The sequence below is a fragment of the Meleagris gallopavo genome, chromosome 2 (assembly GCF_905368555.1).
Source record: "Meleagris gallopavo chromosome 2, MGAL_WU_HG_1.1, whole genome shotgun sequence".
NCBI classification, from domain to species: Eukaryota; Metazoa; Chordata; class Aves; order Galliformes; family Phasianidae; genus Meleagris; species Meleagris gallopavo.
In genome coordinates, this window is record NC_139405.1 from 83,718,601 (window position 1) to 83,742,140 (window position 23,540).

The window sequence follows — 23,540 nt, forward strand, 5'->3', positions numbered from 1 at the left end:
AGAGTTAGTAGCATATTTTTTAATTTTTTTTTTTTTTTTTTTTTTTTTTTTTTTTTTTTTTTGCAAAAACTGTTTTAATTGAGTATAGCACCTACGGATGATATTAATCCTTTACTGAAAGATGATGGATTACTGATGGACAGTCAGCTGAATATGAGCCAACAGTGTGCCCAGGTGTCCAAGAAGGCCAATGGCATCCTGGCTTGTACCAGGAATGGTGTGGTGAGCAAGACTGTAATCCTGCCCCTGTACTTGGCATTGGTGAGGCCTCACCTTGAGTACTGTGTCCAGTTTTGGGCACCTCAGTACAGAAAGGACATTGAGGTACTGGAGCAGGTCCAAAGAAGGGCAACAAGGCTTGTGAAGGGCTTGGAGAATATGCCCTATGAGAAGCGACTGAAGAAACTGGGGCTGTTTAGTCTAAGGAAGAGGAGGCTGAGAGGAAACCTTATTGCTCTCCTATATCTGAAAGGTACTTACACCAAAAGTTCTTCTCACTGGCGACAGGTGACAGGATGAGGGGAAACGGACTCAAGTTGCACCAGGGTAAGTTTAGGTTGGATATCAGGAAAAACTTCTTTACAGAAAGAGTTGTTAAGCACTGGAATAGACTCCCCAAGGAGGTGGTTGAGTCACCTCCCTGGATGTGTTTAAAAACCGTGCTGTGGTGATGTGGTGCTCAGGGATGTGATTTAGCAGAGGGTTGTTATTTAGAGTAATGTGGTTAGGTTGTGGTTGGACTTAATAATCTTTAAGGTCTTTTTCCAACCTGAATGATTCTATGATTCTATGAAGATATAAGAAAATTAGGACATACTGCTATAATTTACCTATATTTTGTCTTTTATCTTCTTCCATTCCACATCCAATGTTAGTTTACTAAGATGAGTCCTGATCTTGCAGTACATTTCTTGCAAGACAAATCTTCACTCTGGGTGAAACTCCACTGAAATAGATAAACTTACTATGGCACTAAACTTACTAATATTTCCAACTAGTTTTCAGTAATTTGGTCATAAATAAATAGTTTATCATGTCTGTTATATCTCAGGTTACCTTTCTTTGCTAGATAAGAAGTATGTTTGCAATTAATGAAGTTTTCTGTTTTGCTTTTTTTTGTTTTCTGGGAAGAAGTATATTATCTTAAAGACATGAATATATAGTAAATCTACTACTGGAAGCTATGGTATAGCACACAGAAGAGACGGAAGTGATACAAGACAAACAGCAGGGCTTCACCAAGTCCTGCCTGACCAGCAAAGTGGCCTTCTATGATGGCATAACTGAATCATGGAGACCGGACAAGGAAAGAGTCACTGGCGCCATCTATCTGGAGAAAAGATAATGTTTTACATGAGTCTAAGTGCTTGTTTTTTTTGGTTTTTTTTTTTGTGTTTTTTTTTTTTTTTTTTTTTTTTTGTGTGTGTGTGTGTGTGTGTGTGTGTGAGAGAGAGAGAGAGAGAGAGAGAGAGAGAGAGAGAGAGTTGTGGCGGAAGAGCATTTATATTGTTTTACAAGGTAACAGAAAAGCCTTGTAACTTCTAGGTCAAATTATCACATTTTGTTATAAACATCAGAGTACAAGATCAAGTTGCATCTTAAATCTTACTTCCATGATTTACAGTGTAATTACATTAATATCATCTCTAATGAAAATCCATATTATTATAGTTCCCATATTTCTTGCTCCCTCTTTGCTTTCTGCTCACTGCTAGCTCAATTTTGGGATACAGCCTTCTGATTGTTTCTGTGGCCATCTTCTGGACCTACTTCAACAACTCCACATCCTTCCTGAGCTGGGGGCCTCAGGTCAGGACACAGTACTCCAGATGAAGCCTCACAAGAGCAAAGTCAATGAGGACAGTCAACTCTCTCACTCTGCTGGCCACCCCTCTCATTATACAGATGAGGATAATGTTGGTTTTCCAGCCTGCAAGCACACACTGCTGGCTCATGTTAAGTTCTTCATCGACTGGGACTCTTGTCCACAATCTTCCTGACAGTGATCTGTGAATTTTTAATGTATTGGAGTATGAAGTAGTTCCAGCAATAGTCAGACTCTACTGAGGAGTTAGAGTCAGGTAAATTAATATCTGAAATGAATATGTCAATATAATTTAATTATATTGCTTTTACAGAATGAGATATTCCCTTTGAAAACAATTGCTGAAGAAACTGCATTCAGGAAAGTTCCTGCTGCTGTTTGCTAGACTGCCCTGTCACCTGCATATATCTGCAATGAGCCACTGATGGATTAGAGCTTTTACTGTGGCAAGTGGAAAATGTGTTATGGATAATTCTCATTCTACTTCTTTTATTGCAAAGCTACATCACTGCTTACACATAAAAATGTTCTCCTCTTAATCATTCCATTTGAGAGCCCTTGAAACGTAATGGTGATGACTTCTAGCTAGCAAGCTAGATACATGATAATGCAAAGTGATTCATTACAATTTAGGTAAAACCTACTGCCTAACACGTTCAAATAATTTGAAAGAGTGATATGGGCATGATATACAAATCATATTATGTCTCTAACCATTTTGAAATAGTGTGTTCTATTTGCACAATTATATTAAGGCAAAGCATAGTCTGACAATCTGTCTCAATGAGTTTTCTAGTTTTCTTTTGTGGATCAGCCATATGATCTTTTTATTTTTTATTTTTTATTTTTTTTCGTCTGCAGAATTAAGCATGTAATCGACATACATTCCTCATATTTGACATTAATTATCAACCTGCAAAAAAAAGTGAAATTACCCACTGGACTTTTTTCTACCATCACATTTTCCTCATACATTGTAAATTCAGAAATGAGAGTGAAACCTATGTGCAGTCATCAGGTGATGTTTAATCACATACAAGCAACACTTCACATCACATCATCATATTCATATTGCAATGTGGAAAATGTACTGACTTCATAAAATCCAGAAAATATCTAAGAAAATACACTATTGGCAACTTAATGAAATATATACAGTAATATCAACGTGAAACAGCAGGGTTAGAACAATTTTGTAATTCTCAACCATATACTGCTATGTAAATTTCATTTCTTGTCAAAAAAAAAAAAAAAAAAAAAGAGAGAGAGAGAGAGAACTAGTATACAGTATAACTATTATCTCCAAAAATCATTCAACAAACTTTCTCATTGATTCTTACATAAACATCTTGTGACTTGCTTTTACTGACAACCTCACAGTTACCTATCAATAAATAAATTTTTTTAAAAAGAATGTCTGATTAAAGGTGTAAGTAAGAATTTTATATTGGTAGGAAGTTTATTTCACAAAGGAACACGTGAACAAAAGTAAAACCCTAGGTTTGGCTAGAAATTGAGCATCTATTAATAAAATATCATGATTTGTTCTCCTTTAAGTGTACGATAGTGGAGGAAAAGTTAGGAGACACTGTAGAAATTCTATTCAAGAAAGTCACATGTATTTATTTTCATGCAGGAACTATGATTGAAATAGCAATAGGCATGAACAATTTACAAGATTTTAAACTCTTCAGAAATAGCTCATGCCACTTTGATATATTGAGCATATAAATATTCATACAATCAATCATTTCTTGTGTGTCTAGAAATTAGCTTTCTATCGATTATGTCTAGTTATCTGTTATGTTTGTGACAACATGAAAATGGGCACAAGCTTCTTTCATTGATTTACCATCCAATAAATAATTACTATTCAATATTTATTGACTATAAACATCCATAATAATTTCACTTCTTTCCTTTTTATTCTGTCAGTGTCGGTTCTAAAGCTAGAGCAATCTACTTGATCAAATTTTAAAACCAGTTATGACCACAGGAAAATAAAGTAGTATTCAGCGGAGTGGTTTAAATTCATGCAAGAATGCAATATTTCCAGTATTTTAGCACAGGAGGATAATTGAATGATAACACATGAGAAGGTGCTCACAGTTTACATCATAATAACTAAAAAACACAAGACTTAAAGTCTTCTTTTACTGAAGAAACAGAAGATAGGAGTTTTGAGAAAAAAAAAAGTTTTGAGGGAGAAATTCAGAAAGAATACGTCTGGGTAATACCCAACAGATTATACACTATATTAAAGAAAAATCTGTCACTTGTCCATCTGGGGTGTCATATGTAAGTAAGAACTGTGATTCTTATCTTCTTGTTCATTGAAATAAAAGCCATCCACTAGTGGAGTGTCTGTAGATTAAATACTTAAGAAAATAATTGAGAAGGAAGACAGAGGATGTCAATTTCTACAGCATCAATAAACATAGTAAGTTCCAGAAAACTCTTGGAGCAGGAGTGCAAGGCAGCCAGAGGCAGCCACAGCAGAATCCATATCAGCTTGTTTCTCAAGAAGATTACAATTCCTGAAATAGAAAAAGTGCACATGATGAAAGAATGCTTAATTTGAATGCCTTCTGCTACACATTCATAACCACAAAATCAAATGTGAAATTTAGAAATCTTTCTTGATCGTGATTTGAGAAATAATTCTTCCCCACAAATGCCTGCTGGTAGAGATCAGCTACATAAGTGCAATGCAGTAAGTACATGTGCAATGAGTACAGCAGAAAGTTCCGTTCTGGAACTTTATCAGAATAAATTAGCCCAGGTAGATTAAATAGAGTCAGTATATCTGTGAATCAGAAACTAAAGATATGATTGTAAATCAGTATTTTGTGAAATATAGTCATTCACATATGGTATAATGTGTGCACCCAGATCTATTTAATTTGTCAGCGCTGCAAGAGAAAGCAAAGTCTTTGCTTTGTATGCTGAACAGTGAACCCTGCTCCTGAAGACGAGATACACCTCTAGTACTTGAAGGTGTACCCAGCCAAAGTTGCTATGTAACTGTTACCTCAACAAGGCAACAAACTTGCAACTCAGAACAGCTCTGCAGAGCTGATGAATGGAGTCTTAGGGTCCAGGGATTGAGATGGTCAACTTGACAACGCAGAAACACCCAACAGTATTTATTCTCATTTTGTCGGTATGTATATATTTTCTCAACAGTATCGGAGTCAGGTGCACAATGTACATCAAAACTACGAATGATTTTCCATTTAAAAAAAATAAAAGCAAATTTTATTTAAAAAGAAACGGCTTTTCAAAATATTTTAAATGTTTAGTTTTTCATTTAATTTAATTTGGTTTAGTTTTGTGTTATTTTCACAGTAAGATGCCATATGCGAAAGCTATTTCCCAGCTAAGAGGAGATAATTTTTCTAACATTCTAAATGACTTACATATTTGGAAAGAAAACTAATTCAAATCTTATATATGTAATGTAAAGAAGTAAAAATATCATTGTTTCCTTCAGTACTGAGTAGAATTTATCCTAAAAACAAACAAACAAACAAAAAATTTGCTATGGCAATTCTGAGTTTACAGCATCTTGGTGTCTTTAGGGTGCTAGCCTAGATTACACTTCTCCTAGATGTCAGAGCTCATGGAACATGTACTGTTGTCATTAATCAATACCATACTATAGATCAATTTGGACATGTTCTCTGCTTCTGTTACTTTAACTCTGAACTCACACTGTACAAACAAAATGTAAGCAAACAGAGAAGCAATCTGAATTACACAGTGAATAGATTTATTTTTTTGTCCCCCAAGTACTTCTATGTCTTTGCGGTTATAACACCTATTAAAAAAAATCTGATCAAATCTCAAAGAAAAAGAAGCACATGAATTAAGACTGTTCACTGAAATTTGCTTTGAGTAATCACCCTAGTTCAGCAACAATGAATAATTCCCATAGCAACCCCTTCTGCCATATGGCACCAAAATCTACTCTCATACCTTAAAGACAAAATCTTATCAAACTGCAAAATAGTGTTTAAAAATAACACTTCTGTAATTCTAAAGTTTATCCTAAAGACAGGCTAGGGGAAAAAAAATAAAATGACCTTGTGTGGGAGATATTTTCAAACTACATTTTTCATAACATTCCCCATAGAATTTGATTAAAATAATAACCTCAACATAGATTCCTGTGTTTTTATATTATAACTCTGATGTGATGCCAAATTCTGACAGACATTGTAAAAAGCATAGCACTGCTTATCCAGTGAAAAAGGAATGTATGCTGAGATGTCAAATTTGATGTATTCATTAACTGAATCATAATATCAATGGCAAAATTCTCCATGGGGGAAAAAAAAAAAGTATGAAATATGACAATATGATATGGTCATGCTGGTTTTAAGATATCTGCATCTTACCCATGAGCTCACAGTGTGGCAGATTCAGTAACCCATAAAGATTTCTTGACAGAACTCTAATGGCATGAAGGAAATTAAAGATAGTTTAGTCATATATCATCACACAATTTGAGTTGGAAAGGAAAACATTATGTTTGGTAATCAAACCTCCAGTTCAAAGCAAGATAATTTCTGAGATCATGTCATGTAAGGGAGTCTGTGTAGAGTCAGGCTAGAACAGTAATTTGTACAGAGCTGTGTAGAAAGACCAGTTGAGAAGCGTCTGTTTAACATCGTGCTTCCAAAACAGAGGTAATAGCCAGTAGTTCTAATACTAGCAGTAACTGACAAGAACATAATTTTCCTATTTATTATACTACTATTGTAAGAACATATGAAAATGAACATTTTCCTCATGAATGACTTTCCTCTGACCTTTCAGCTATTTCAGAACTCTACTGAACTTATTATATTCAGCTTTATTTAAAACAAAACAAAGAAAACAAAACAGAACAACAACAACAACAAAACCAAACACGTTTATGTGTACGTGCATGTGTGCAGATGAGTTTCCCTCCCATGTAACACTTAAAATAACACTTCCAGGCATGTGTAACAAATCCTTTAATTCACAACCTTGCCCTTCTGATGACTCTTACACAGAGTGATATGAAACAATATATTACCATTTTTGATTTTCATACATCCAGAAATAAATCTGTAAGAAAAATTAACAGAAAAATGGCACCAAACAATAGAACAGTACATGCTCATGTCAGATCTGTAGAATGCAAATTTAGCCGATCAAAGAAGAGACATACGAGAATCTATAGTAAAAAAATTATATATTACAGTTTTTGCTGGATTTATACATGTTCATTTCCCTTTCCTTCACAAATTAAATTCACAGTACACTGACTATGATTTTTAGATCATCTGTTTTTTTACCTGAAAGATAAGTTCACACTGGCTTAGGAAAATAGCTATTACTCCTGCTTTTTATTCTTAGTGCAATATATACTCATTGTACATGTATGCTTTTAAGTTTCTTTTAAATTATGTTTCTTTCCTTGGCTACTTTACTGTAGCCTTTGGACACATAATGAAGAAACGAGATCTTGAACTCTGTATGTCCATGCTTCTAAAATATAGACCTCTCAAAACACTTATGACTATGACTAAACTTGTTCTCTTTTCCTTAAACACATGGAGCCTTCATGGAGAGTTGACAAACAAAATCATTTTCCTGGGACTGAGTGACTTATAGAATCATAGCATCATGGAATGATATTTTGGGTTGGAAGGATTCTTAAAGGTCGTCTAGTTCTGACACCACCAACATAAGCAGGGACACCTGCCACTAGGTCTGGCTGCTCAAAAATCCATTCAGCTTGGTCTTGAACACCTGCTGGGATGAGACATTCACAGTTTCTCTGAGCAAACTGTGCCAGTGCCTCACCACTCATACAGAATTTGCTTCTTATATTTAATCTACATCTATCCTCTTTCAGTTTAAAAACATTGGCACTTCTCCATTCGCTGCATGCCCTCTACATTTCTCTCTCCATCTTTTTTATAAGCTCCCTTCAACTAATGGAAGGATGGAATAAGGTCTCCCCAAAACCTTCCTTTTTCTAGGCTGAACAAGCCTAGCTCCCTCATCTTTTCTTCTTGGGACAAGATCATTTCTATAGCTCTTCTCTGGATCACATCCTCAGAAAGACATCTTTCTTGTGCTGAGATGCCTATGCCTTTGTGCAGTACTCCAAGTGGGGGCTCAAAAGAGCAGAGGGTGAAGATTACCTCCCTCACCCTGCTGGCTGTGCTGGCTATGCTTTTTTGTGCATCCCAGATATGTTGGCTTTCTGGGATGGAAGTGCACACTCCAGGCTCATCCAGTTTTTCACCCACCGATACCCTTTATTTTTTTTTTTTCCCTATATATATATGTTGATTTTTTTCCAGAGTATTATCAGAGCTCTAGTGATGGATCTTAGATGAAGACTGTTATCATGTTATCATCAACTCAATCAATAGGAATTCAGAAATTGTGTGTAGATGGACACTACAAAATCAGCACAGTCTGCTTAAACTGTTCATCTGTAAAAGGAATAATCACAGACATATGGAATATTCCTAATTTCTTCTCATATTTTTCTCCACATAGAAATAACAGTATACAGATCTGAATTTACAACAGTTCTTATAGTTAGATAGTGTGAAAGAAAAAAAAAAAAAAAAAAAACCAATATGTTGTTTCAGAGAAGGAAAATACTAGAAAAAAACATCTGGGGAAGTGTCCAGAATTATGAAACACCATCAATAATAATATAGACTTGAATTTCCTACTGCTGGGAAGAACATTTCAGCTCAAATAAACAAGTTAATCAAAACTAGTGTTGTAACTAGTGGCTATTTCCAGTGGATAATTTTAAAAAATAAGAGCCTGCGGGGAATTTAATTGTAAGCATTTTTGCTTGTAAATGTAAAAAAAATAATTGTAATTGTCTGACAGAACATAAAAGGATAGCAGTAGCAGTTACTGTTGCAGTAACTTTAATCTCTGCGAAACTGAAATTCTGTTAGGGAACTTCCGCCTTAATTAAGAGTCTTCCTTGATCATGAAAATGATTATGATTCTGAGCTATCAATATGTCCCACTGAAAAAGGAATTGTATTTCTAATAGACTAATAGATATTTAAATGATTAGTCACTCCAAGAATTAGACATTATATGGGACTCAAGAAACTTGGGGTGTGGGGAGCTGTCACTGTATTGCAAAATAATATAGTCATAGATTTATTAATATATATGCAAGCAATATATGCAATATACATCATCAGAAGACTGAAATTGAAATGACAGGAAATTTAGGAAGCAAAGTAGACATACGAAGATTAGGTTAAAAAAATTATAATGCAATTCTAATAAGTCTTGATGAAATATGTGAGATGAACTCACCCTCTGACAAATAAAACAGAAGAGCATAACGTCTTATTTATTTCAGGATATAACTAAAGCATGAGATTTAGATCCAATTAGCAATTTAGCCTGCAAGTATCAGTTTAATAACTAGGATCAGAAACAATTTTAATCATTATTTTTCCTGTAAGAATATTCAGAGCCAATAAAAAGTGGCATTTTTATATGGGGGTTCTTGTTTGTAGTATTTGGATCCATATGCACCATTCATGGTAGTGCCATTTAATCTTCAACATAGTTATTCAGGATGGCAATTCTGCTCTCTTATAAGTTGACAGTAATAAGATCCTTTCATGATTATTTTTGTAATGTTATTTAAAAAGAGAACCAAAACACATAAGGCTAATAAGTGATTGTTTTAGCTGTCACTAGGCACAGAAGAGGGGAAAAAATGGAGTTTGGAGTTTCCTTTCAGAGCAAATTATTGCTATTGGATTTGGATGATAAAATCAACAAGCTAGAATATGGGTTATGCACTATAGCACCACAAAAATAATAAAGAAAAAATATGTATTCAGCACACCAGTGTTTGAGAGTGAAGATAAACTTGTCCAAGCACTACTAAAGTATCGGAACAGTATTCTACTAGTCAGTGTTTTCCACAAGTAAGTCATATAACAAAGGGATTGAATCTTTCTGAACATTCTGGAGTCATGTTAGAACAGTTCGTATACCATCGCTAAACAAATTCAAACAAATCTATAGTTTTTCCTAAGCAGACATATATATTCAGCATGTTCACATAAAGAATAATGAAATATAAAATGCTTCTGGAAAAAATTGTTGTCTGAAACCTAGTAGGCAAACCAACATTTTTAAAAATAGAAGTATTAAATACACATTCCTAGAAAAAAATTAAAAAACCACTCTGAGACACGCTACTATTCTTTTTATCTCAAATAATATTAACATCAGAGCAATACAAACAACTACAGTTCCTATATAGTTAAAAAATAGTAAATGAATGTGTGTATAATTACAAACATTTTTTAAGTTTTTAAATATTTATTGATATCTTCTAGGAAGGCTTGTAATTTCCTTTTGTCTTTACAAGTTTTTTTGTTGTTGTTGTTGTTTTTCCCCTTTAGCAGTGTTATAAGTTACTAAAATACAATTAATTCTCCCAAAAATACCTTCTTCAAAATGTTCTCATACGAATGAGGCTACAAATCTGCCTTACCTGTTATAAGTACCCTTTTACATAACTGCTAATAGGATTACAAGAAACTGCCCTCATAGAAAAGAGGTGCCTCCTTAATCATTAGGAACTTCCCCAACACATTGTGATGGAAGGAGAAATGAAAAATGAGTAGAAATTAATCCTGAGATTTGAAAAATAACCTGTGCTAACAGTACAGGAAATAAGGATTTATGGTTCATGTCTGTTTTTTACTACTTAATTTCTCATAAATAAATCCAAATTAATATCTTCTTTTTAAAATAATTCTATTCTATTCTATTCTATTCTATTCTATTCTATTCTATTCTATTCTATTTTACTGTTCATACTGAAGACTTCACAGCACAATTAGCATGTATCTCTTTTCATCTTTGCTTCCATGTTTCTAAAGTAAAGTGAGTCTGTTTTCCTTCAGTTCAGTTTCACTTTTATCTTTAAAAGTATTTCTTATGTAAACTAAGTCAAAGGTGGTTGTCTGATGGACACAGTGTTCTGTAATTGGTCTGCTCCAGTCAAAACCTGTAGATCTCTATTTGAGGACACTATTACAGACAGTTTTGGTCATTTTGTGAAGGTATCATTAGCTCAGCACAAAAAAGACTACAAGCAGAACACTTATAAGAATTAAATAATAATTTATTGGCCAATACACATAAAAAACAGACTATATTTAACAAACTATGAGGTTAAATACTGTTGTGCCCACACTCTGGTACAGTACTTGAAAAGCCTTCATGATCTGGGCAGGCATCAGTGAGGTGAGGAGAGTCAGTGTCCACAGATCCTCCTGGGTGCCATCAGGGATGTGGAGCAGCCACTTTCCTCCTGCCCCATCAATTCTGACAGCCCTGAAGGCTCAACCCTAACTCAAAGTCTCCTAACTGGCTCTGAACAGACCAGATTCCAGCACCAGTCTCTGTATTTTATCTTTTAATTTTGATATTTTCTCTCTTGAATCCTTGATCTCCTAAAAAATTTGGATTGGTAGTACTATCACTCTCAATTTTTTTGCTTTCTTATCTCTATACGGATGGCCTTTCAGCTCTTTCTCAGCATGCTGAATCAAGGTTACGTTGTTGGGACTTATTAAAGCTGATCCCTGTACAAGGGCATCTTAACTCAGTGGGGGAAAAATTATAGCTAGAGCCACAAAGGAAAGGTTAGAGTCTTTGGCTGCAGGCATTACAGCTTAAGAAGGATGCAAATAAATTATAAAGAGTGAAACAAAGAACAAAAACAATAAGTAATATACATCAAAAGAGAGGTGGCCAGCAGGGAAAGGGAGGGGATTTTTCCCCTCTGCTCTTGCGAGGCCCCACCAGAGTACTGTGTCCAGGCCTAGGGCCCCCAGAGAACCTGCAGATGCCCAAGATGTTCAAGGCCAGGTTGGATGGGGCCATGTGCAGCTTGATCCAGTGGACTGTAAAAGTGCCCATGGCAAGGGGATTGGAACTAGATAATATCTACAGTCCCTTCTAAACCCAGCCAATCTATGATTCTGTAAGATTCTGTGACTCAGTGATGATTTTATGACACATAATCTACAGGAGAATATTGATATAGGGAGAAGAGAAGGGAAGTGGGAGGGAGGAGATCAGAGATTAGAAAAGAGGTAGAACAAGAGACCTCGAATATGAAGACGTATCTATAAAATTGGATACAGATGTACGAGAACTAATGAGCTAAAAGTAGATAATGGAATTTCAACAGATTTATGGAAAATCTTCCTGCCAGTACAAATCAATCAGCACTGACCTGAGAAGAATACTATCTGTAGGCCATAAAGCATCTCAGAATGTGATAGCCTTGATGTACAACTAATAATTCCCTGACAGTTTTCTGTCTCTAGTATTTATTTCACAGCCTAAGAAAATTCTGTCTCTTAAAGAGTGTTGAATAAACGCTTGTTGTAAAAAGGACTGTTATTTCAGATATGCCAATTTGTCAGTAGCAAACTTGGAACTTCTGGAGGTCTTTCAGATGTCTTGAAACCTAGCCACAATGTGTCATGAACACAGTTTTACAGAAAATAGTACAGAAAGCACAAAACAGCTTTGATATCTTTTTGGTGATCTGTAATTCTGTATTTAGTCTGAGGTTCCTAAACACTCCACGCTTCTTGCCAGGTATATCACATTTCAGTAGTCTACCCAAAAGATTGATGAAAATTTGAACAACTAAGAGTAGTTCATTATACACCAGAATTTTCTAGCCAGCTGGAAATGCTAGAAAATACAAGGTCTGCTCCAAAAATAATGCCTCCTATTTTATTATGTTGGCCCATGACATAAAAGTGAATGTAGGTGGTATGGTAGTAGACGTTGAATCCTCTCACTACCTTTTCATCTTTGTAGTCATCTGCTGGACTTTCTCTAGACTTTCCCTGTCTTTCTTGAACCAGGGACCCCAGAACTAGATGCAGTACTTCAGATGTAACCTTGCCAGGGCAGAGTAGAGGGAGAGGATCATCTCCTTCAGCCTACTGGCCCCACTCTCCTAAATTCACTCCAGGATACTGTGAGAGGTAGATTGTGTTTTTGCAGCAGAAGTTTCCAGTATTTTCTGTATGTAGTGTAGGCCTTTACTGTACGTATAATCCTCTTGTGAAACAGTTGTTTCTTCCACTAAGAAAGTTCCTGAATAGAATAAAGTTAAGATTGGGGGTGTTCTGACTCAGGTAGAATTGAGACTGGCACAAGATAAGGTAAATATTTAGGATGGGGAGAGCCAAGCATGGGACAGAACAAATGTGGAAACATTGCATCCCATCTCCATAGGAAAGTACAAAACATACCAAAAAATAACAGGTTGGTTATGGACCTTATATGGAAATGTATCATAGCAACAGTGTTGGTGAGATTGTAAACCAACAAGAGAGCACCAGGAGACCATTACTTATGTCGGGTTTAGGATATAAAACGGAATTAATTTCACTGACCAGTGCATAATTTCTCCCTTGTCAGTAGGGGGCGCGTGCGCATTATTGCAATAATGAATAAACTTTGCTGCTATCACTAAGATCTTTGCCTAACCTGAAATTTTTGACTCCGAGTATTTCTTACAATACCATTGGCCTTCTTGGCCACAAGGACAAACACAGTGGACCTATTGTCTCTTCTCCACAGAGCTCCTTTCTCGTAAGTCAGCCCATACCCTATACACATGCATGTAGCCAGTCCCCCCCAGATATAGGATTCTACACTTGTTCTTGTTGAACATCATCAGGTTTCTCTTCATACAACTCTCCAGCTTGTCCAGGTCTCAGTCAATGGCTGCACAGATTTCTAGTGTGTTATCCACTCCTACCAGGTTTGTATCATCAGCAAGCTTGCTGAGGATGCTACCCCTTACCCAGGTCATTCGTGAAATTGTCAAATAAAATCAGTAATGACCCATGCGGAACAATGCTTGCTACCAGCTTCCAACTAAATTGTGTGCCACTGAGCACACCACTCTGCACTCTATCAGTCAGACAGCTTTTAAAACACATCACTGTCTTCTCATCAATCCCACACATCCTAAGCTTATTCACAAGGATGTTCTGGGAGACAGTGTCAAAAACATTTCTTAAGTCAAGATGGAAAGCAGCCACTGTTCTCCTCTCAACTACCCATCTGATCATGACATCAGAGAAGGCTATGAGAGTGGTGAAGCACAATTTCACCTTATTGAAACCATGTTGATTTCTCCTGGTGACCTTGTTTTCTTCCCCTTGCTTGGAGTTGACACTCAGAATAAATTGTTCCATCACCTTTCCAGGGACAGCAGTGAGGCTGACTGGCTTGTAGTTTCCTGGCTCTTCCTTCTTGTCCTTTTTGAAGACTGGAGAGACATTGGCTTTCTTTCAGTCCACAGGCACATTCTCATTCTCCATGACCTTTCAAAGGTGACAGAGAGTGGCTTGGCAATCAGTTCTGCCATCTCCCTCAGTACATGTGAGTGCATCCTATTGGGCCCAATGAATTTGTGTGTGTTGAGTTTCCTTAAATTATCTCCAACCAGATCCAACTTGACTAACAGGAAATCTTCCTTTCTTCAGATTCTCTCTCTCTTACCTCAAGGGTCTGAGGCTCCCAAGGGGCAGTCTTAGCAGTAAAACTGAAGCAAAAAAGACATTCAGTAACTACCTTCTCAGCATTCTCCTTTACCAAGGCACCCACTTCATCCAGCAGCAGACCCACATTTTCCCTAGTTTTTCTTTTGCCACTATGTCTTAGTTTCAGCTGGAATGGAATTGTTTTCTTCAGAGTGTCTCATATGATGTTACATTTTTGGTTCTAGGAGAAAAACAACGTTGATAACACACCCATATTTACAGCTGATGCTAGACAGTGTTGTACAGAGCTAAGGCTACTCACAGTGAAGGGCCCAGGGAGATGAAAGTGAATAGAATCAGGACAGCTTAAACTAGCCAAAGAGACAGTCCATACCATATGACAATAAGGGGAAGGAGTTTTGAAGGAGGTGGGAATTGATCTTTTTCTCCTCTACTGTCTCGGGGACTAGCTGGGCACTGGTCAGAGGGTGATAAGCATCTGTGCATCACTTGTTATATACATTTATATATATATTATACGTTTATATATACATATATATTTATATATATACACATTTATATACATATTAATTTCTATCCTTTCCTTTTTCTCTATCTTAGTAAATGGTTTTATCCTACAAGTTCAACTTTGTTGAATTTTGTTTGTTTGTTTTTTAATTTCTTTCCCCCACATTGGAAATGGGAAGAGTGAGCAAATGACTGCAGTGCTTACCCACCTGCCAGGTTAAACTGCAGCATACTGACACAGTTAAAGAAACCTTTCTTACTGTCCTCGATCTCCTTTAATAGATTTAATTACAAGTGGGCCTTAGCCTTCCTTGTTGCAGCCCTGCATGCTCTGACAATGTTATTTAATTCCTCCCACATACCCAGACTCTTTTTTTACATTCAATAGACCTTCTATTTCCACTTGAGTTTTTCCATGAACTCCTTGCTAATTCACGCGGTTCTCCTGCTGTCATTCTTAATTTCTTACTCTTAGAGACACACCCATCCTGAGCTTGGAAGAAGTGCTGCTCAAATGTCAACTAACTCTCTTGGGTCCCCTTACATTACACTTTAATTCATGAGATTCATCCAAGTAGATTCTTGAAGAGATCAAACTTGGTTCTCCTGAAGTTCAGGGTTGCAATCCTAACTATTGCCTTATTTCTTCGATGTAAGATCCTGAACTCCACTATCTCATGATTTCTGCATCCAAGGCTGACCCTAACCTTCACATTCACATCCAGTCCTTTCTTTCTTGCAAGGTCAATATATTTTGAGAAGCAACTGAAGAAATTGGGGCTATTTAGCCTAAGGAAAAGGAGTCTGAGGGGAGACCTTATCTCTCTCTTCCAATAACTTAAAGGCTCTTACAGCAAGAGCAGGGCTGGTTTCTTCTCACTGGTGACAGGACAAGTGGAAATGACCTTATGTTGCACCAGGGGAAGTTTAGGTTGGAGATCAGGAAAAATTTCTTTACTGAAAAGGTTGTTAAGCAGAATAGACTTCCCAGAGAGGTGGTTGAGTCATCACACCTGAATGTGTTTAAAAACATTTTGGGCATGTTCTTCAGGGACATGATTTAGCAGAGGGTTGTTAAGGTAGTATGGTTAGATTGCAGTTGGACTTGATCTTTATTGTCTTTTCCAACCTGAGTGATTCTATGATTTTTCCGCATTGACTCCACCACCTTCTGTTTTACAAAGTTAACTTCCAGACACTGCAGGAGCTTTCTGGACAGCATGTGCCTGGCAGTCCTGCTTTTCCACAAAATATCAGGATGGTTGAAACCCCCAGTGAGAACCATTGCCTATGACTGTGAGGCTACTTTCAGATGTATGTAGGCCTCATTAACTTTTCCCTCCTGATCAGTAAACACCCATAATAATGTCACCCATGTTAGCCTATTCCTTAATTCTCATCCGTAAGTTTTCCACTTGTTCATCATTTACCCCTAGGCAGAGCTTAATACATTCCAGCTATGTGCAGTACAAGATTCTTGTACAAGATTCTTCAAATTTCTTCAAATTTATTTTAAAATTTGACCTCACTATTAATTTGAATCAGGTTATATCTAAACAAGCAACTCATGAAGGTTTAATGCTGTCGCATTCATTTTGTAGATCAAAGAAGTATTTAGCATTAGTATTTTGTCTGCCTTTAGGAATTGACTCATTTTCTTCTCTCTATAAATATATGCCCTTAGATCTAGTGCTGGAAAGATTTAAACCAGAATGTATAGTAGCTGAAGCATTCACTTATAAATTTTGAAATTCTACTGCATTGCCTCCATTTGATTCTGATTCAGCACATGCATTTGAGTTGGTTCTTACCTGTAATGCTGCAACTGCCAAGCATTTTAAAACATGCCATTCATTATAAAAGTTCTAGTTTGAATAGATACTCTGGTAGGTGTGAAACATTAAGTCAGTCTGAATGACTGAAAGATGTATCTGGACAAAGTACCTAAATCTTTGATTATGGTTTGATAACAGATTTGTTGTAATGTGATTTCAAGACCTCTCTAAATGATCAAGATTTCTTGTCATTAAATTACTACTTGAAAAAGCATGATCCATTACATTTGTTGCAATAGTGTTTTGAGTTAGATTTTATTTTCCAACAGGATGTAGTTAACATATTTGAACCAAATTCATAAAACATTCCGGATCATTACAATCAAGTTGCTCACAAATAATTATTAAATAAGTGCTTGCTTTTATTTTTTTTTCATGGCTCCAGCTGCTGAATATCTCCATATTTACATAAACAAACATTCCTGGAATTTTGATAGATTTCTTTAATAACTGTCATGATATGGTAGAAAATCCAAATATGTACATATGTTATACGTTTTATCTAGATATTTTCATAAAAGGAATAATTTTTATTTAAATTTGGATTAGTATCGATGTTTAAAAGGGTAATGCAAGCAATTTTTATTTACCTTTTTTTTTTCTCTTTTACTTATGGTAAATACTCTTAGTTATTTGAATATTTGCAATATAATCATTATAGTAATTTTCCTTTCACTTATGTCTGTGTCAGCTTATGCATTTTTGAATTAAGATCAAAAATTTGACAATAAGATAGTATCTGAGAACATTTTTAAATGGCTATTTCACAGCTGTTAATATTTGTATCAGGAATGTAAACTGTCTGCTTTGTTCAATTAGGTGAGCTATCCAAATCTGTCAGTAGCTATTCTATCTAGAATAGTAGTGACCAGCTTTTCTGATACTCCAAAAATTATAAGATCTTGAAGATCACCAGACACATTTCCCATGTCTTCTATAGACACACTTTCAAAATTCTTAATTTACAAAAAAGTATGAAAATTTATCCTTGTATCTGCCCACTTGCTGGGGTGTGAGGGATCCTGCTGAACAGGGCACTCCCTGCTTTGCAGAGGAACAGGATTGAGAGTTAGACAATTCAGAACAATACAAGGCAATTTACTGATCTTTTCAAAAAAGAATTAGTGAACTACCTCGAGAAAAGATAAGTAACTTTCTAACAACAGACATTATGAATAAAGAGTGCTTTGGCACAGGTGTTATTTTCTAGTCAACTACTTTGAGGCAAATATAGACAACAGCTAATAAAGAAAACAACTAAGAAGAGATTGAGATGTAAAAGAGAAAGAGAGATTTTCTCCAATCCTCGGATCCAGAATAATTTTGAGCTGAGTCTTAGTCTAGGGGTGACTGATTGACAAAGATAAACATACTTTACATAGTCCATTTGGTCAGACTATCTTCAGGGCAGCATCTCCCAAGTGTCTGCACAGTTAGGAGTCCTAGAAGATTCAGGAGTTTTTGGCAAGGGTCTCTAGTAGTCACACACATTCTCCTCAATAAACTGCCATAAAAGGTTATGAGTAGAATGGCTCACTGCCACACCTCTACAGGACCCAGTCTGCTTCCCCTATCTTCTCTCTCACACAAAATAACCGAAGTTACTGAGTCAAGTTCACCATTGGCCTCTTACATTCTGCAACAATTTTATAAGTTTGAGAAGTAGATCAGGTGAGAGAAGCTTCAATTCAGAAACTACCTGTGGATGCCAGCATTTCCAGTCCTTCCTACTTGCCTCCAAACTGAAGTACAGTCAAGTCCCTATAATTCTATATCTGGTCAGAGGATGTTTGTCAGTTGTTTATGAGCTACATGTAGCTTAAGAACCACAACTCAGACAACTTTACAACACAACAAGTCAATACAACAAATCTGCTGAGAAGATATAGAGAATATACATATGTCACTCTGAGCTCCTATTTCCATGGAAACTACAACAGACAGAGCACAATCACACTGACAGAGCAAATTCTCAGCTACATATTACTATTTTTCTGTCCAGTCACCACCACTAACTATGCATTTTTTGCATAATGCACAAGAATCTGAATGACATGGTCATAAAAACCTGCACCAGAGGAGGTGACCCACCAGCACTCTGCTGAAATGTACCATCCACCACCTCACGTGCTAATATCCACTGTATGGTCTCCATAAAAATTCAGCAAGCATCAGTCAATGAACATCAATGACTGCCATTTTTTTTCCTGCGTGGAGGAATTTAATGACATAACTTTGCTTCATATACACTTCTGTGTCAGACAACATTTTATCAGACTGCCCCTCTGCTGCCATCCATCTCACAGCAACAATATGTAATGGAATATTGTTGTGAAGGTTCAACCTCTACTGCCATACCACCAACATCTGCCTCTGAGATCAAGGGCCAAAAAAATAAAATAGGAGGCATTACTTTCAGAGCAGCCCTCATACCAGCATGTAGTGTTATAGAATCACAGAATTAAAAGGAGTTGGGACTTCTGGAGGCCCTCTAATCCAACCCCCTTGCTAAAGAATATTCCTTAAAGTAGATTATAAGGAAAATATTTGGGTGGATATTAACTATTTCTAGAGGTGATTCCAAAACTTCTCTGGGCAGCTTCTCCAAGTGCACTGACACTCACAGAAAATAAATTCTTCAATAGGTTTATATGGAAATTCCCATGTTCCAATTTTCACTTGTTACCCCTTGTCCTGTTGCTGCACATCACCAAAAAGAGCGTGGCCTCATCCATTTGACTCTCACTTTTTAGATATTTGTTAATAGTGATAAGATACCCTCTCAGCCTTCTCCTCCCCAGGCTGAAGAGTCCCAGATCTTTCAGCCTTTCCTCATAAGGGAGGTACCATCTGCTGGACTATCTCTAGAAGATCCATGTCTTTTAAACTGGGGAGCCCAGATCTGGCCACAGTATCCAAGATGTTACCTCAGCACAGTAGAATAGAGGGAGAGGAATCTCAATTAATTGAGAAAGGCCATGAAGCCATACTACCAACTCCTGGCCAACCATTTGTCCAGCAAGACACCCATGTTTTCCTTCACAGAGCTCCTTTCCAGCAGGTCAGCTCCTAACCTGTACTGATACATGTGGTTATTCCTCCCAAGGTGTACGACTCTACACTTGCCCTTGTTGAACATCATGTGTTTTCTCTTCACTCAACTCTTCAGGTCTTGTTCAATGACAGCACAATCTTCTGGTATGTCAGCCACTCCTGCCAGCTTTGTATCATCAAAAAAGTTGCTGAGGGTGGACTCTAACGCTTCATCCAGGAGACTGATGAAGATGTTGAACAACACCAGACCCAGTGCTATATCAAAAAGACATGGAGGACAGAGTGAGAGAATAGCAGAAATATGTTACTCAAATAATGTATAATTTCAATTTTGATTTATTCAACACTATTTTAGGGTTTGACATATTTAAAATGCTCCAGTACAAACAGTTCATTAAATTTATGAATAAATTTCTGTATTCTTGATCCAGTGTTATCCTTCTTCTAAACTTGTTTGCATAATCATATTTTCCCTTTGCTTCTCATGAGGGTAGTCACTTGGGAAACACAAAGGCAAAACAGATAAATATTGCATTTAGAATTTTGAAATGTGAAACAGTTTAAACATTCTGAGCCGTATATTTAGAAATACTGTGAATGAATGGTAACAAACTTTCTTATTTTTATGGATAAAAAAATATTTGGCTACGTTAATGCTGTGAGATTTAAAAAAAAAAAAGGCTATTTTAAACCTATTTGTGTAAGTTAGATGGTTGTCATCTTTGCAGCTGATGGGCTCTGACAGGATTTTCCAGAGAACTGATACAGGTTTAGTTGAGCTTCTAATTTAGGCCCAGATACCTGAATTTATTTCAAACAAAACTTCCAATATAATAACGATGTTTTGGAACCGATGACTGTTGTGCTTGTTTGCTTGCTTTATGTCAGCTATCCAGAAATTGAGCTCTACTTGAATCATAGTCAGATAGACAGAATAGTCTTCATAAATGCGGTCATGGTTTTGCCACACTTATCTTTTAATTTGATTTTTCATACTCAAAGAGGAGCTACTGGATTGTGATTCTGAACAAGGAGAGGAGGACCTTTTCATTCCAACCGTATTTTTCACCAGCTGAGGAAAGAGTATCTATCATCTTAACATAACTATTTTATCGAAATCATTTGAGTGCTACATTCTGCTAAAAAGGAGAGAAGAGACCTTAAGGCTACTTCAGATTTCTGTGTTAGATTGCTATTTCTGTCAAAAATTATTTCCATAACTATGAATGCTTTCATGCTGAGAAAAATATACTTTGTAGAAGAAAATATTTTCTTAATAAGATTAAGTTTCATTTATCTAATGATTTACAATGGTAGCGGGCTTAGATTACGCAGGAGTTATACTCAGAAATATACTGAAGATTTACCCAGGCTGATTTTACTACTTTTCTCATTTTGAGTATCCTGTTTAAATGAAGTATTTTAATATTTGTGAGATTGCTTATAATAGTGTAATTATATTAATTGTCTTCAAGCCCTACATTTTCCTGTCTCATTAGAGTAAGTCACTGTCATTATGATTCTCTCCTCCCTTAAAATACTATGTTGCCATAAGCAAAATAAGATAAACAGGAAAGTTACCTGAGGAACGCAGGTGAAATTTCTGCCTACCAAATGGTTTTCAAATCAGAAGGAAAAGCAACCATGGAAGATAAATTTATAGAATTTGGAACAGCCATGCAGACATTATAAGAATAATCCCCTGCATTGCCCAAAGGAAGATGTAAATTAAGAAGCAATACAGTATGGGTGTAATGGAGCATACACTTTTCATGCTTCCACTCATCTCAAATAAACTGCTTGTACAACACACCTCATGGGAATAAGTACAAAATACTAAAATGACTGAAATAATAAATATTAGGGTAGAAAAGAAAAATGTAGTATTTTAATAAGATTGTTATTATTAAAAAAGTTAATAACTGCTATCTTGTTTTCTAATTGAAAACTTTATACAGGTAGAAGGTTTAAAGAATTAAAAAGGCTTTGAGCAAAATCAGTGTGGGAAACACGCATTCTGTCTGTTGAAAATAGATATTAGTGGGCTGGTTGGCATGGCAGCAGTTTTCTGTACTGCCACACGGGACATAAATATTTAAAAGACCTTGGAACTTAGTGTTTAAAATTCCAACTACAGAGTTGATAACAGAGCTGATGCTTGGTCCTATCCATATGTGGTAGAGAAGATGAATTAGAACTATAAGGATAGTGAAGATATATCAGAACAGATGAGATTTTTCAAATTCTCAATCAGAAGATCAACTCTGCCACTACAGTATGTTTTATTGAGTAAGCACGTGAACCAACAAACACCAGGAAGTGACAAGAACATTGCTGCTGCTTCTGCAAATATGGAAACCTCCTCAAGGTCATTCCCTACTACATCAACATTACATTCATTTCTAATATTTGGGACTTTCACATAAATAGAAGGAGAGAAAAAAATGAAAACAAACAAAATTACTCAGTTAAAATATAAAATTTAAAGATGGACTAAGAAGAAAATTTTAGTGACATTAGCTGTAAGCAGATATTCAGATGAATAGAAGAAAAATCATAGTTAATTGAATAATGCATTCTGAATTTTCAGCTTAATCACAGAATCATATAATCCTTTGAATTTGATGACCTTTGAAAACCATCTACTCCAACTCCCCTGCAATACATAGGGGGAACCACAGCTAAACCAGGTTGCACAGAGCCTTATACAGCCTCATCTTAAAAGTATCCAGAGATGAGGAACCAGCCATATCACTGGGCAACCTGTTCCAATGCCTCACCACCCTCAGTGTAAGACTTTTTTCCTTATATCTAACCTAAAGCTACCCCCTTTGAGTTTGGAACCATTTCCTCTTCTTTTGTCATCACAGTCTGTCCCCTTCTTTCCTGCAGATCCCCATTAGCTATTAAAAGGCCACTATCAGATCACCTCACAGCCTTCTCATCTCCAGGCTTAACAACCCCAGCTCTCTCATCTTTTTTTGTGGCCCTTGTCTGGATGCACTCCAACAGGTCTATGTCTCTCCTGTACTGAGAAGTCAGCATCTGGATTCAGTACTCCAGGTGACGCCTCACCAGTGCAGAGTAGAGGGGCAGGATCATCTCTCTCAACCTGCTGAACACACTTCTGATGTAGCCCAGAGTACAGTTGGCTTTCTGGGCTGCAAGGGCACATTGCTGGCTTATGTCCAGTTTCCCATTCACTAGAACCCCCAGGTCTTTTTTGGTAGGGCTGTTCTCAATCCTTTCATCCCCGAGTTTGTATTGGCATTGAGAGTCACCTCAGCTCATGTGCAAGAATTTCTTGAACCTCATGAGGTCCACCTGGACCCACTGCTCAACCCTGTCTAAGTCCCTTTCCTTTCTGGTTGAGGTACCTGGAATCCCTAGCCATGTTCAGTTCAGGTTGGGCCTCGGCTTTCCTGACTTAACCCCTACACAGCCTGTCAGCTTTCTTATACTATTCCCATGGTATCTGTTCCTGTTTCCACTACCTGTACATTTTATTCTTGCTTTTCACTTTGATCATCAGGTCTCAGTTCCACCATGCTGGTCTTGTCTTCCTTTTCTAACTTGCTACACCTGGGGATGGACAGCTTTTGCACCCTGAAGAAAGCCTCTTTAAAGACCTACCAGCTCTGCTCCACACTCTTGCCCATAAAGGCAGTTTCCTACAGTGTTTTGTTGACCAATTTCTTGAAGAGCAGGAAGTTAGTTTTC

General features: G+C 36.6%; 1 long non-coding RNA gene across 4 annotated transcripts in view; it reads left to right on the top strand.

Moving 5' to 3' along the window:
• Positions 1-4,853: 4,853 nt before the first annotated feature.
• Positions 4,854-23,540, top strand: part of LOC146545070 (uncharacterized) — a 109,761-nt gene continuing 91,074 nt past the window's right edge. For all 4 annotated transcript variants that reach the window (XR_014881554.1, XR_014881555.1, XR_014881556.1 and 1 more), the window contains exon 1: positions 4,854-4,988. This is a non-coding gene — a long non-coding RNA (uncharacterized LOC146545070). The remainder of the gene's footprint in view (positions 4,989-23,540) is intronic.